The sequence below is a fragment of the Pieris brassicae genome, chromosome 4 (genome assembly GCF_905147105.1).
Source record: "Pieris brassicae chromosome 4, ilPieBrab1.1, whole genome shotgun sequence".
NCBI classification, from domain to species: Eukaryota; Metazoa; Arthropoda; class Insecta; order Lepidoptera; family Pieridae; genus Pieris; species Pieris brassicae.
The window spans coordinates 9333742-9351435 of NC_059668.1; the positions used below are offsets into that span (position 1 = coordinate 9333742).

At 34.4% G+C, this 17694-nt stretch overlaps 1 protein-coding gene across 1 annotated transcript in view; it reads right to left on the reverse strand.

Annotated features, from left to right (window-relative positions):
- The window catches only part of LOC123707975 (rho GTPase-activating protein 21), a 311024-nt gene extending 294714 nt beyond the window's left edge, over nucleotides 1-16310 (reverse strand). The window contains exon 1 of the mRNA XM_045658357.1: nucleotides 15927-16310. The gene's annotated coding sequence lies outside the window, so the exon portion shown is untranslated. The remainder of the gene's footprint in view (nucleotides 1-15926) is intronic.
- Nucleotides 16311-17694: the final 1384 nt, after the last annotated feature.

The following is a 17694-nucleotide window of genomic DNA, read 5'->3' on the forward strand; positions in this document are numbered from 1 at the left end:
ATTACCCCCATGTGGAAACAGCTTCCTACTGAAGCATTTTCGAAATACTTCGAGTTAAGGTCTTTCAAGAAAAGAGCGTACCAATTCCTAAAAGGCCACAACACAACGCAACACACCCGAGTAATGTGGTAATGCGAGCCTTCCTGCCCGTTTGGCTCCTGTTCCTTAAAAAAAGTCTTAAATACTAATAATACTAAGGTCTGAAAGGCCTTCGACTTGGTCTTTCGGAGAGTAGGGGATCGGCCTCAGCGTCTCGGGCCTTCTTCTGCCTGTCACAAGCTTCTCCAATTTATGGGCTATATGTTCCATTAAACTCCTTTCCTATCGTAACACGCTGAAGACAGCTGGTCATTTGCAGTTGCAGATAAATATTAGTATGTTAAAATGTAACATAAAGCTATTCATTCAAAACCAGATCACATATTTCTATTAATCATCATCTTTTCAGAAAACATGATTGATTTATTGAAGTTTACCAGAAGCTGCCATTTCACCAAAACAACTAGACGAAATTAAAGCCAAAATGGACACCTGTTACGTACCTTCTATTCTACCTAAAGCTGTCATTACTCCATTACGTAATACGATAATCTTAATATAAAGTACATTATTGAAATCTGTACAGTCTAGTCAATGGTCTAGATAAAGCATTACATCAAAACAAACTTGTAAACGTTCACTACAATGCCGATACAATGTTTTCGTGTCAATAAAACAGTATGGTCTTTGTTCTGAGAAATTAGCAGGAGTACTTGAAACCATTGCTAAATTCGTATTTCCATAGAATGTTACCCCATTCTGTGTAAAGCAATTAGCGGAATTTGGTACAGATTTCATGTGGTACTTCCGTGCTTCTGAAATTGCACCTAAAATATTTCGTACATAATTTCAATAATAAATAAATAAATCAATGGCGCTACAACCTTTTTTAGGTCTTGGCCTCAGATTTCTGTATCTGTTTCATGATCAGTTGTTAAACTAATAGGCAAGTAGGTGATCAGCCTTCTGTGCCTGACGCACGCCGTCGACTTTTTGGGTCTAAGGCATGCCGGTTTCCTCACGATGTTTTCCTTCACCGTTCGACCGGATGTTAAATGCGCACATAGAAAAAAAATCCATTGGTGCACAGCCGAGGATCAAACCTACGACCTCAGGGATGAGAGCCGCACGCACTAGGCCAACACTGCTGCATAATTTTAATAGTTCAGTATTTTTAATCCTTAGTGAATGTCTTAGATAAATAGTATGCCGAAATAATGTAGACTAAATGCTACGAACAAGAATAGGAGTGACTTCAGCGTTAGACTTTCATCCCTGATATCGTAGCTTCGGTCCCCGCCTCTGCACCATTGGACTTCCTATATGCGCATATTATTTAACATTCGTTTAAAAGATGAAGGAAAAACATCATGAGGAAAGCGGCTTGCCTTAGACCCAAAAAATCGAGAACGTGTGTCAGGTACAGGAGGCTCATCCACTACTTGCCTATTAGATTGACAAATGTCCATGAAACAGATATATAAAAAGAGAAAACGACGAGAGAAACGACGGAGCCAGTTGGCCATGCGCAAGTCCCCAGTGCGCAACACAGTAGGGATCTGCAATGTAGCTGCATTTGTAAACTCACAGGAAACATTTTACTGGTTTGTTCTGATTTGCAAACACATAAAATATGTATAGATATCACTATATCTTATAACACTTTATAACGTCATAATATAGCGTCATAGCATTAGATCATAATTGAAATTTGAACCCTACAATATAACGCAACTGTATTCGAAACAACTAAACCCTTTATTACTTACCTATAAATAAGCCTTAAATTCTTCATAATCTCCACATGTCGAATTAATTTATTCAACCAGTTTTTACAGTTGATACTGGACCGTTGTGCCCCTGGCCCATTTAATGGGGTCTCATTATTTTCCGATCGTTTTAATCGGTTAACGTTTTAAGAATTATTAACGCCAAAATGACTTCATTTTTGACTTAATGCAAGTAATTATGCGAATTTCTGGTTGGGTCACGCTCTCAAAATGTCAAAAGGGGGTCACCAAGCGGAAGTCGGGAATTTATTGAACAAATTTTTATTTAAAAATTCAGAAGCATTCAGTGTGACTCACAGCTTGAGACATTTGGTTAAATGCTTGTTATGAATGTACAGAGAATAAATAAAAGTAACTCAAGACTCAAACTGTTCCCAACTCCCTAATGTTCGGGATTTTGTCGTCAAAAATGTGATAATTTACATTTTATTACTACGAATTAGCATAATTTGCATCAACAATCGTAAAAAGCCATAACAACAATATATATATACGTATAAATGTATGAATTCAAAAGTTTGACTTTCAATTAATTATTAAAAACCATGGAATTGTCTAAAATCGGTGTCCGGTAGTAGTAGAATTGTTCCGTAAAATATATAAGTGTTCATGTATCACTCGAGACACGTGTGTTCAATTCATGCATTGAGCAAAAGCAACCGATATTGAAACTACAGTCACAATCTATTATAACGACATCGAAGGGACTACTCATATTTGGTCGTAAAAACCGATGGCGTTGTTATCAAGTACTGTATACTTTTACCTTTGATTTTGGACAATACAACTGTTGTTCTAAACATGCCGTCGTAACTTTTACCAAACGTTTCATATACATATTAATATATCAAAACAACATTCACAAGTTCAGTTTAAGTAATGTAAGTCACCTCATTTTAACTCCTTTAACCTTAAAGTTTCTTGGATATTGGGTAGTCAAAAAATCGATACCGAAAACCGCGCAACCACCACAAAGCCTTGATATCGATCCAACCACATATCCTACCAGTATTATATTCGTGCGTAATTCAACCCGACACAACCTAATAAAATCTTTAGGAAACTTCATTTGTAAATGAATGTGCTAATTGTTTTTGTGGAACTTGTTACTCAAACTCAAAATAACTTTATTCATATAGGTAAACAAGTATACTTATGAACGTCAGCAAACGAGTTAAATTAATAGTAAATTTACATTTACTACCAGTTCGCAAGTCAAGGGCGTAGAGCGGGCAAGAAGAACTGGCAAGAAACTTTCCGCCGCTCTCTTTAATCGCTAAGTTTAATAGTTTTTTCTATTAGGATAGGGTTGCAGACAAGCTTACGGGACGCTCAGAAAGGGCTGTCATCACAGCGCATAAGCTGGGTGCTTATGTGCTTTAGCCGAGCCAAAGCTTGGAGGGAGGAGTATATTCTCTTTTTAAACAATTGGGGGATGTACCAAGAGAAGACTTTCACCGAGAGTCCATTCCTAAGTTAACTGCTATATGTCCAAGTATCTCTTAGGTGGTGGCTATCATCTGCTCCATTGATAACATTATTCGTAAGACCTTTCCTGTGTCATTAAATACTTTTTATTGTTCCTTAAGGGCATTTTATATATTTTCCTACTTAAAGAAATACCCAAATGACACTTTAAATTTGGTACAGGCAAGATATTGTATACAAGCCGTCTTCATAATGTAATTAATATATTTTGATTTTCAGCATTTTACGAAACAATATGTTTTTAAAGAAGATAAAATGTTTTTGTAAAAGGCTTAGTAATAACAATTCCACAAACGAAATCGGAATACATATCAGTGTATCTTATCTCTGGTAATCTGTTGTGATCTTGTGGTCGAGTGCGTAGGCGCGTGTTGCATTATGAATTTGAAATCGAAAGTGACAACAGTGCATAGAAAGTTTAGAGAAAATGTTTCTTTTGACCACGAAAATGTAAACTTTTACGTAAATTCCTTTACATAAATAATAATATTAATTCGATTTATCCAATACACACATTTCAATAAATATTATCCATAAGGAGGTTTCTCAACTCGACCGTATATTTTTTAAATATGTGTTCGCTTTGTCGTTTATGAACCGATCTTCATGATTATTTTTTGACATGTGGTACTAGGATCTAATAATGGCATCCCAGAGAAATCCAGTGAACTGCGAAAATCTGTTCAAATTATATTTAAACATTAAGGTGCATTTACTGGTTTCATTCATTATATATTTTCTCTGAAAATAATTCAATATTTATTATTAAGAGTTCGCACGATTGACACAGAATGCGTCCACACCATATATGGTGCTAAAAATTAATATTTCATAGAGTGAAAGTGATTTCAACTGAATGATTTACGAACGCACGCAATTTAAGACCACAATGGAAGATTATTATATACACACATATTTTGTAATTTATTAAATAACCTATATTTGTGCTGTACTTCTGAAGGCTATATAAAAGAACAGATAAAATAAAGAATGCATCATTAAGAAGAACAACGAAGGAAGCAGATGATAAATAAGAATAAACATATGGCAAGAGGAATAGAAAAGTAGAGCAAGAAAATACTAAACTGGTGTCCAAACTAAACTAAATAAGACCCGACATTTCCACGGACGGCAAGGGATCAATCCTCACGGAAAGTGACTGGTCGTTGTAACCAATACTAGCACTCGATTAAACAAGACAAATCTTTGTTTTACTCGAATACAACAAATTTAAATAAACCCACATCAAGTTAAAAGGTGATATTGACAAAAAAACACGTGTTCGCCGAAAACAGACCTGGCAACTAATCATTGCAGAGACGAAGGAAGGTACAACGACGTGGAGTGAAATTAACAGAGCCCGGGACTGAACAGGCTGGTACCCTACGCTGGATGACCTCTGACCATCCGGGGGACATTGGACTTCAAGTCAAGTTGACGGAAAACTATTAAGGATTAGACTATCGAATCGTTGCCATAGCAACTCCCTCTATTACCGCGAAGTTGATATCTGCAATAGTCCTCTAGATTTTTTTCAAGTGACTGATTGTATCGCCTTGTCTTTCTGTATAACTAATATTATTTCGTGTATATACCCATGCAACAATTTCCTTCCGTCTCCAACTATAACCTTCCTTCTATCCGTATTAATCAATGTTCGTGTAACACAAATAAGTACTTAGGTAACCTATATGACCTAATAATTGACGCATCGCGCATGCCCTATCACATTTGTAACATGACTCGTGTCAGCTGATGCTCAGATGCAATAATCTGTAACGAAACACTATCGACTGAATCATAATTAAAAATACAATTATTTTTCTTTAGTAATAAGTAGTAGAAGTAACTAGATATATGATATCCAGCATAGCACTGATAAAGCACATGGCGTATAATCCGTAGTTACGCGATTAGTTTCACAGCGAAACGTTAATAGTTTTGAATTGATAGGGACAAGCGGCTGTTCAAGTATTTAAAAATATTCCAACCCTTGCTTTGGGTTAACGGACTTTATACAATAAGGAATAAAAGTTTTAAAACTTTTAGAAACAATACGCTGGACTTACGAATATTCACACGGTACTCTTATGAATGAGTTCCTTCATCAGAAAATTAAGAGTATTATAAATTGCCAGAAAGACGGTTGGTTTTGTGCCGATCAATTCCAATCTTATATATACAATGATATAATATGGATATCGTAAAAAATTGCTTTAGGAAATAAGCAACACAGTGCGTAAGATGAAACTTACTTTAAAAAAATCATTACTTTATATAATTATACGGTAAATAAAGAGATTATGAGAAATATGAATACAGAATAAATAGAACTAGTACTAAATTGGACAATTCCATAACTTAACTTAAATATTGAAACGCGATAACTCGGCAGGCGGAACTATCGAGCCGACATTTGTAAAACAACTTTCCTGGAACCCAAGTATTATTACGTTATTTCCAAGTTTTGCACGTGTTTCTATAACAATTTATTTCTTTTAGTGCAAGCCATTCAACTGAACGCTACCAAGGCAGCAAGAACATATAACTGCGTTTAGTATTTTTAAGCACGCTGACTTCTGTGTCTACCACGAAGAAAGAATAAGTATTTCTGGGAATCGAACCAATCATTCAGATAACGCTTTATTAGCGCATATGCTTTTCAACTGACCTCCGTCATCTTCGCCATATGGCATAAATATTTTTTTCTCCTTGGTAAACATCGAACAAATCTGCACAAATAAACATGAAATTCGTTTTTAACCATAACATCATCTTGATACTGGATGATGTATTTGTGCTTTTAAATAGGTCATCGTGAGGCCTTGCTTCGATAATGCAGCGCGTCATCTTCAGCCATCTGTATGACTGCAGTTAATAATTGAGCTTCAGTTGATGTTATATATAATCTCACTACGAAGATAACATAATATTAATTGTTTTATGAAATAAAAAAAGAAGTATTGATAATTTATGTATGTGATCTGAGGTTAACACCCAAAGTTGTACTGTCAGTGTTTTGTTTTAATGTGTGTATATAATAATAACAATAGCCTTTGTTGCTGTAATATACTTAACCTAGTATATAAAAATTAAAAGTATTATAAACACTAATAATTAATCGAGAAGTCGGTTAATTTCTATATTACAACTTGTCCTTGGACAAAGGCCTCCTCTGAGAGCTTCTAGTCCTCTAGCTTTACGAAGCCAAACAGAGCCAGCAGCTGTACTTATCCTCTCATATTTTTATTTGTCTTCCTGGTTTTTTTTTTGTCATAGCGAGGCATCTATTACGACGCTTTATTCGTCCATTCATCTTTGTGTTCCCTCATAATGTGTCCTGTCCATTCCCATTTCAGTCTTTTGCTAGAAGTAACAGAATTTCTAAACTTGTCACGTCTTTTATGTCTTCTAGTTTCATTTTATCTTTCAATTTTAGAACTTTTACAAAAACAGAAACTTGTGAGTATTTACAAGTAACTAAATACCAACTCAACGTTTTCTCCCTTATTAAAACATGACAAAACATCACACTAATAGTCTCCGACGCATCATGTATCAACTGTCGAAGAATCTCAACCCACGATGCGGAAAAGACGACCGTTATTCATTTGACATGCGTTTATCAGTAGCATCATGTATTAGTTTGGAAATCTTATAACCATATTTGGTTATCGCTGGTTATCCAGACCACACAAAGAATAATGGAGAAAAGGCATCATGCAAAAGGACAAAATAAGAAATGCAGATATCGGAAGAAGAACAAAGATCACTGATGCACTAACTTTCACCCTCCAAATGATTTACATTTTGTAAGACAACAGGGGACACAAAGACTAGTAAAAGGCCGGGGCCACGACGCTAAAAATCGAGAGGCAAGCCTTGTGATAGATGGACACACGAAATTGCGATGACGGTGGGGGAAAGCTGGCTGGAGATAGCAAAAAAATTGAAAGAAATACCTTTGGCTTGAGGCTTTTACGTGTATGGGGTCCATATCAATATAAATACATTTTTATTACTAACTGTTAATGTCTTGCATCATACGAGTATATGTATTGTATTTCTATGGAATAAAATAAAGCTATATTATTACTATTATCTTAGGTACATTTAAACAAAATTCTTTAATTTAAGCCCGAATTTATTACATTATTTCACTCATCTTTTCCAATGTATGCACGTGGTCATCCAGATCGTGACCCTTTGGTTTAAATACGTTAAAATGTACACCATATTAGCCTCCATGTTTAATATACGTTAAAATCCTTTACGACGACACCGTTTAGAACAACAAACCGATTATATTGACCAAAATCAATGGTCCCAGCTGAATTATATTCTATTAGGTACTTAATTAACGACGTCATCGGCTGTTATGCTTACGACTATCAGATTTTGTCTGTCATTATATATTATATAACCCTTAAAATGTATGTATAAAATATAAAAACGTATTTTTTTACTCTCTATTTATTATTATTCTAGTAATGTTTTCGTTTAGTGTTTTTATTGATTGAACTGTGGTGTAGCCCAAGATAAATTCGTTAGTGGTTTTATGGTGTTTTCTGTATTTGTAAAAAAATATTAAAAGTTTTTCTTCGATATAAATTAACCACTAGCTATTAAAATTGACCGTAAATAGAGTCGATAACTCTGTCCTTATGAATATTAATCAATGATGCGGCCTACATTCTATCTATTGAGAATATTCTCGGAGAGCGTGCCTGACAGACGTCAACTTGGATCAATTCAGGATTGCTTTGACCGACTTAACGATGATATTTCATTGAAAATTTTCGACATTATGAATACATACATTTGCATTTAAATGAAGCCGCTATTTCAACTAAAGCTAAGGTTATATTTTATTATATTTTATGTCGCATTTTGAATTTAGATATTTTTTTTATTACTTCAACAATTACATACATAAAATATAAATACTAACTACGACTTAATAAAGTACAAATTGCCTTTAGAAACCAGAACTTTCTTCCAGACCGAACAGTGGCCGACTGGAATAGGCTTCCGGAAAGTGTAATTAGTGCACCCTCTCCGAACTCTTTTAAAAGAATGCTGGATTATTTCTTCAAAACTACAGACACGAGCGCCAATCTGCAACCAATGTACCATACCAGCACACTGGGTTAATTAATGGACCAATAAATCATATAGGCGTCATCGCAACTTCTAATAATAATTAATATAAATTGTCTCGATGGCGCCCAAGTATTATCTTGTGACAACAGAAAGACAATAATTTTTAATATAATATACGGGCACTAGGCTCATCTGATATTAAGAGATACGCCGCCCATGGACACAAACACGCAAGTGCATTGTCGGCTAAGAATTTGTACAACCTAACCTAACCTAAAACTGCATTAAGAAAAACTCAGCGACGTACGTTTGACGTTGTTTCAAAGAATAGGCACTGATTCATCGGTCAAAAGCTATCAATTTACTGGTTAATATTACAAAAAAAACACAAAAGGTTTCTTGCAATTGCGGACATGCAACACATTAAGGCTTCATTTGACGGTATTACTTACTTAACGGGCTTATTTTTAAGTATCGAAAAATATTGTTAAACATATTTTGACTCGTATGTTATGTATGCACTATTTCACCATGCCGCCTGCTGATAGAGGACAAATCTTTTAATTTAATTTATTATTATTAATTACTTAAAATGTCATGTGGACATGGTAAATGGTTGTAGCTCTTTACAAACGTTGTGTAAAACAAAAACTTGGCGATTAAAAAGAGTGGCGGATTATTGCCAGTTCTTCTCTTCCGTTCTAGGCCCTTGCCTTGAGAACTGGCAGTAAATGTAAAATTAGAAGCATTTTATATACATTTCTGTTTTTGACGTTCATAAGTGTACATTGCCTTACATGAATAAATGATATTGAATTTTTGCCTTAAAGTAGGACTCTCCGGAGTCCTTCGTCCCTCGTCCCAATGGATATTTCTATGTGCGAATTTAACATTAGCTTGAACGGTGAGGTAACCCGGTGAGGTAGCCTTGGACTGAAAAACTTGACGGCGTGTATTAGAAACATTAGGCTGATCACCTGATACAAAAATCAGAGAGTCAGATTAAAAAGTTGTAGCGCCACTGGTTTTTTTTGTATCCGGAGTAAGAAATTATTTAACATTAATTTTCTCGACTTTAGAGTAAAGCGGTTACGATTCCCATAGGATATTAAACGTGCATTTAATTACTCAAGTCAAGATTCAATCGAAACCTACATACACAAACAAAAATGCGAAAAACTGCCTTTGCATATTATCACGTAGTAAGCAAGACCAAATACCTGACTCATCCAGAATGCTGGCGACAGGGGATCTAATAAAGGCTTGTTATGCTAAATTTTACTGGTACATTGCACTACAGTCCTGGTAATTAAAGGTCGGCGACCGTTGCAATTCTCATAATCACTTGCAACATAATGCTTGTTTATTCAGTTACCTGCGGTCTTATAAATACATTCTACGCTACGACGAGTGGCGCTTCTTAATATATAAGGTATAGAGGTACGTTCATAGCTTTAACGTCGAAGCATAATGGGTTCGAGCAGTGTTGGCCCAGTTGTATCAGCGTACGACTCTTATCTCTGAGGTCATGGGTTCGAGTCCCAGCTGTGCACCAATGGACTTTCTTTCTATGTGCGCATTTAGTATTCGCTCGAACAATGAAGAAAACATCGTAAGGAAACCGGCTTGCCTTAGACCCAAAAAGCTGTCGGCGTGCGTAGATCACCTACTTGCCATTAGATTAACAAATGATCACGAAACAGATACAGATATCTGAGACCCAGACCTAGTAAGGTTGTAGCGTCATTGACGTTTTTTATTAAAAACCTACAATTCACTTATATACTTTACACCCCCATAGTACAGGCATGACAACTAATGTTTGGCAGAAATTGTAGACAGTCCCATGCCTGTCTAAATATTTTTAGTGAAACATGCATGGTTATTTTATTGTACATTTACACATTTCTTTAGACTAGTGAGTCTAGTGAATACTAGTGAGTATTCACTACCATATTAAAAGTACCTCCGGAAACTAAGTTCTCATTACGGCAAATGGAATTCTATACGCGAATAAAGATTCTCCTACATTCCACACAACTCTCGATAAATGCATCGGCATTCAAGTGCCACAGTATTGTCCAAAACGAGTCCGCCCGTTTTTGTTATAGAGGCTATGGCGCGTCGTAACGAGCTTCGAACCAGTTGTATATTTTATCGCGTCACGCCAAAACTAGGTTCTAAATTTAAAGGAATATTCTTTGATTTGTCTTTGGAAAAACACTGTTCGACTTTAATTCATAACCTTATTGTAAATACACTTATTTTCTGTCCCCTTAAGTGTTCCTGATTATACACTAAGTATCGTAAACATTGATCAGAAGCAGTTCCAGTACATACTATAACCGAACAAGAGTTTGTAGATTTTTCTAGAGATCGATTTCTTGAACTCGTGATTTAATCCACTATTATGGGGTTTAAGTAGTTATATAAGACATATGTCTTCTTTCTTTTAGCCAACATTTTGGGTAAGAGAGGAATACCCTCACAAAACCTTAAGATAATTTCAATATACAGTCAAAATCTGTTATAACGACATCAAAGGGCTACTCATATTTGGTGGTAAAAACCGATAGACGTAACAGATAGCCGATGATGTTGTTATGAAGTACCTAATACAGTAAAATTCAGCCGAGACCTTTGGATTTTGGTCAATATAACCGGTATGTTGTTCTTAACGATGTCGTCGTAAACGGTTTTGACTGTATTTTACAAAGAATAATACACCGTGGCAACGGTTTAAACTTAAAGACCCTGAAAGTGAAGAAATTGTCATTCCTCACTTTATATTATTAAGTACTTATTAAGTCATGCATATATACGGTGAACTTATTTAAATGTTTATTAAATGGTTTAAGTGAACGTTGTCTCCTTATCAACGACTTTAGTACTCTGGAAGTGACCGAGTTTTTATACATATAATATTTCTCACGATTCCTACTTTACTGTAGCTTAATCCGATGTTCCGGTCATTATAACAATCAAACAATTACCTGCTTTCACTTAATTGACATTATCAGAGTAATTGGTATGGAACAAGAAACGGATCGCTGAGTGCCGAGAGCGAAAATTATCTACATTATATTACCGAAGGTGGCTCAAAGAAAAAAGGGAGCACGCAAAACTTTCACCTTCTTGGTAACACTATTGGGGTCGACGGTCTCCTATTACAATCAGACTACAGCTACATCAGCCTATGTTTATTATTGCCTCTGTATTTTTAGTACGGCATTGCGGTAGATCCTGAGTTCTCTGAGCAACTCAACAGTATTCAACATTTCATACAATAAATAAAAACTATTATCTCTAATATTTTACTTAAAAAATCTTATTTAAGTTACAATTATAGTATATTTAAAGTAGTTTTGATTTGAGAATCAATTTTTGTAAAATCGTTTCGCACTACTTGTCATCAAACCTCATTTTTACGTCATGTATGTTGAAATATGACGTTGTTTATAATGGAAGTATTATCTTACCGTTTGAAACAATATGTTAGGTATTAAATCATTGGAATTCCTTATTCCTCATTCGATTGGAATTCACGTGTGTAAACAGCTTCTATAATGTAACTTAATAATACACAGCTTTTTAACATAAATTCAAATTCGATTTTTTATTATAAAGTATCAAGTAGTATGTTATATTATAAAACCCTCTGTCTGTCGACATTAGGCATATTGTTGTGTTTTGTTTATAGGAATGTAATATAACGACCACAGAAAGACGTAAATTAATCAATAAAGCTTTTTATAAATTTGACGATTTAAAAGATTCCAACGGTTAAATGGATTTGCTCCAGTTCAAATGTGTATGACTGCTCTGCCTTACAAACAATTTGTATGACTCAATCTTGGTGATTAAAAACAGTGGCGGAGAGTTTCTTGCCAGTTCTTGCCCTCTCTACGACTTTGACTTGCGAACTGGCAGTAAATGTTAATTTAGAATCAATTTAACAATTTTTCTATTGACGTTCATAAGTGTTCTTTCTTACCTATATGAATAGTTATTTTGAGTTTGAGTCAGTACAATATTTATAATGACCTTTAAAGCAAGAAAAATACAAGATTATTATTATTTTTCTGTATTATAAAATATAACACATGCAAGTTACCATTCTCTTATCAATAGTAGGTTCTATTTCAGCCTTAGTACAATTTACGAGACGTATAAATCCCAGCACGTAATGCACGTAATAGACACATTTGCACTTAAAAGTTCGGAGCATCTATTGGCTAGCTACCTATTTTCTTAATATATAACTTATGAATCAAGCCTTACTGAGATACTATAATTTTTAGCGTAATAACTTACTTATTACTAAATTGAAGAGCAATAATATCTTGTAATTATTTCTCAGTAAAACAATTTTCAGGAGTACTAATCGTTATTAACGATAAAAATACTTACACACTTACACTTTAACTTCTATCCCAGTCAGACTGGTTAAGACGGAAATTCTAAGAGATTTCTTAATGAACAGCATCCTTACTTGTCGTGCAACTCGACAGGCTCACTTCTTTGGGCAACTTAGCCATTTAGAAATACATAAGCATTTTAATTATGCCTAAGATTTAAATAGGTAATGGAACTTGTTGAATACTAGATAACCGTAATGATATAGAAACTGCAACTCAAATATATAAAGTTAATAAATAAAATAAAACTTAGTTCGCAGACTACTTATAACATTTTTATATATATTTTGAGAAAACTTTCCGATTAATTCATACCGATAAATTATAATGAAATGAACATTAACATCGGCACCAAAGAGGAATATTCCTCTTAATAAAATTTCAGTAACAACGATTTAATAAACAATTGTTTCAATTAAAAACTACAGTCAGAATCTCTGGGCGTTCATGGAGCAAACATCGACCTGTTATACCTTTTTAAACTTCTTCTACATTTACATTTAAACCTTCTACATTCGGTAGATCACGTCAACGATGGCCAGCAAGGAAACATCTGGAGCAGAACCTATTTCCACCAGTTTCTGTCCAGCGCCTCCCTTATAGAGTGTATAGTTTTGAGCACGATGAGTCTTTCACTTGATCCAACTGGTTGATGAAAGGCGGATCTTTTGCCTTCTGTTTTACCAAACTTTTAAACTGAGAATTGTGGAATTTCCCGTTAGAACGTATATTCAAGTTCCTCGGATTGGAGTCGTTTGTTCAATCGACGATGTTTTCACATCTCCCATCAGCGAACAAACATTGGCAGAAACTCTCCAACAGATTATGTCGCTACCATAATGAACATTTCAAAGAGTTTCATGGTTATCTGGCCTCGGCTAAGAGTAGAATTAGGAAAACTGTACCGATAATTCAATTCATAATCCAAATAGTTTAATTATATTTAAGGTTTGTATGTATTAACAATGTTTTTGTACTTGATGTCGTTGGTCGTGTCCGCATGTTGTAGGGACTGCAACGTTTTGATACTTTAGTATGAACGTCAATTTGTTTGTTTTACAATATGTTCTAATTTTCTGGCCCAAATAATAAAAACAGTTCCTCTTATTATAAACCAACCCTTTTTTTAACTAGGTCAGTAGTTTAACTGCTATCAGAGCGCATCCGAAATTTCACTAAGAAAGTCAATTAAAAATCAATCAAGATCGATTAACAACGTATTAAGTGCATGTAATCAATTTTAAACCAGCTGTTAGCCCAGTTGTCATTAGGTCACCTAGGTTCCTAATTTGGCACGCTTAGGTGATCTAACAGTAAGTGACCTCAGTCAATCACGACTGATTCCTAATCGGTCTAGTTAATAAGACATTATCTAGATCGTGGTCATTAAAGAGAAAACTTGTGACATAATAGTGACAATATATATAAAGTATATTGAATAATTAGATTAAAATTAGTCTAACTTATAAATAATGTTTTGTCTAATTTTATAAACCAATATTGATTATAGATAGGCAAGTTAGAAGGGCAAGAAATGAGCATAATTAACCGTATTGTATCACCAATACAAATCCATATGTGAACCTATATAGTTACTATAATAATATAAATATAAACGCCCTATGCTCCGAACTATTTAATCTAGTTTCGAAATCTATAAAGTCATTCTTCTCTATGTTAATGTCTCAGGTTAGACATTTTCGACAGTGCTGAAGTTTAGATCCGGAGATACGTATACTGGATACGTAACTGACATTGAGTGCCCATTGATAAGGTTCAAACCACCACAAAATCTGATAGGATGACAAAGCTTTCTAGAAAACCGGCTTTTAGCATTTATTTGTTGCAGTTCGAGGAGTTATTTGCCCTAATTTTACGAGATTTCTTGGTGATTGTAACATTCTTCTTCTATTTGAACATAAAAAAAACGAAATGATTCTATATTTAAATTTCAAAATGGCGGGAATTGAAATGATAAAATTGATTGTTGTCTGCATATGATAGTGTCGGGTCCTATTTAAACCAGTCGATTGTTTATAATACACCACACCGCCTCGAAATTAGGTAGCAACAGTACTACGAAGTTTGCGTAGGTTTCGAGTATCATTATAACGATTCCATTTTTGTACAAATCAGATCCGATCAGGCGTTGTTGGGTTTGATATAAAAAAATGTGTGACATTTAATATACATAGGCTTTCAGTAATAACGGAAATGACGTATAGATTAAAATACCTTATGTAAACCCAAGTTATTAAAACCGACCTAGAGTGCGTGCAACAATTTAATATACACCATAATAATGCCTACGTTTCCTTCGCTTTCAATAATAATTTGCATTTTTATTATGAATGTATTGAACACAGCAGTCATTATATAGATTAATTGTGCATTACGATACTAATAACACAAATAAAACATTTGTATTTATATTTATTTGATTTGACTTACATGTAAACATTGTTCAAGGTGAAAAGAGTTATGTATAATAAACAATTGCAATACGTTATAATGCAAATGTTATCTTTACACCATACAAACTTGAGGAACTTATGTACTAAATTTGATTAGGAGATCGCCTCCGTGTTGTACTAGTACCGTACATCGACCTGGTCGTCCTCGGGAATTCAAATATTTGAATGCAACGAACTTCAAGCTTGTGTTACTTCAAAAAGTTTGTCCAATAGAATACGACATATCCTCGGTAGCTTAGCTCTATAGAAAAAAGAGTAAAATCAATGTTTGGATAAGTACGGTCGTGCTGCCGCTTTACTTGTTTTTGGTTTAACTGCTTTTTACCAGCGTTGCATTCCTGCTGCCACCGGCATTAATCTCACGATTGCGCGCGCCTTTACACAACCTTTAGCCCATTACTTGTTGATTTTTGTCTGTACGTGATTACTAATAGTTTTCAAAATAAATAAACATTGCTGTTCCGTGACGAATTAACTCAAAAATGTTCGTTTTCTCACGTTAGCCGCTGGTCACGCGAAGTAATAATTCGAATGTCGATGTAACGCGAAACAAACAATTATTTAGGACGAGAGATAATACATTTATTACTATCAAAATAGATAAAATATCAAACCTGATGGCTCGGCGCTGTCGTTTATAATCCAAGCTGCATCTTAACCTCAAAAAGCACCTCAAGCACAGTCACGATCATGAAGGTCACGGTTATGTTAACTTGCATAACACTATATAACCTTTACAACACTTATAACATGGGATAAGACAAATAAAACCATACCGTGGATTACTGTTAACTGTTATCATAAACACACAAATGCACAGTTCGATGCACGTTTATTCAACAAACGACACGAGTATAGATTAAGGACTATGTTAAATATCATATTTTCGTGTCCCTTCATTTAATTATGCACCAATTACAATTCGTTGTCATTACTTTAATACAGTTTACGATAAAACATGTAACAGCCGTGCACTGCACTCCGTCAGACGCGACGAATATGGCCGATGAATTTGAACTACGCTTGCGCGGTGCGCCGCTATTCGCGGCAATCCGTTTACCTGCTAAGGAAATAAATTAATTTGAGAACAGCGCCCCCTACACAATAAAGTCCAAACTAATATCTCTCGTCGCGTTACTTCTGAGTTGTAAATGTTCACATAACATTAAGTACGCGTTTTGTAAGTACAATAACAGATGGCGCTTCTTTACCAATAATACCTTATTTTGTACTTATTGTATATGTAAAAAAATATACATTAGGCCCTAATAATTTATATTGATATATTAATGTGAATTAAGTTATTGCTGAATGTCGTTTTCATACTCTTTATTTTCATAACAGCAGAACGATTTACGAATAAATGTACGTATTTCTTATAATAATTGCATACATTATAAACAATAATAAACTCGATCAGTCCACGAAGCAAAACATAGAACATTGTTCGAATTAGTTTTTTTATTAGATGTGGCATTGATGGCATACTCTGGTATAGTAAGTTTGGTAAATATTCCATATCGCGTATATTAATATTGTATTGTTGTTAGGTTAGGTTGGTATATTAATATTTTTTTAAATAACTGTTACCTCAAAACCTCTTCAAATCAATGGATCTATTCGATGTATCGCATTGTAAATATCGAAAACTATACACCCCAAATCAGCCTCAAAATCGCTGGTGGCGCGATACACGGAATACGGAATATTATGTGTAAGTTTATATTTAATTTATTATTTTTTATTAGACTATTTTATTTTTAGTATTTTGTTCTATTTATACATACATAGGTTGTGTTATTTTATTTTTATTAGTATAAATTATGTGATTTTGCATTTATTTAAACAGGATTGCGATTTCCCTGAAAATTCATCATACTCTACGTCTTTATGATTTTTAGAATATTCATTCAGGCATCGATAAAGTTTATTGAAGTGAACTTCAACAAAGTATTGCTTTATCCCTAAAAATATTTGTTTGTGGTCAGACATTGAAGATCCGTAGTGACATAATGAAAGTTATTTTCACATAAATTAGAAGATACATGTTCTAACATTGTCTTGGTTGAGGTTGTTTCGCGGGTACAGTGTTTTGGGCTTATTTTATTTAGGATTTTCTAGTTATTCTCTTTTAAAGTGTTCTTATACTTGCGTATCGCTAAGTCCGGATTGAATAAATCCAGGTTGTAAAAGCCAAAGACGTTCGTTTCAATTTGTCTAATTGTTGTGAATATATCTCGAGAAAGTTATCCATATTAATTTTATTGGGCTTATAAATAACACCGATATTTAGATAGAATTTTTTTTTCACGTATACTCAGAGATAATGAGTATCATCCACGCATTTTTCTTCAACAAGGTGATGTTTGAGATTGTTACACA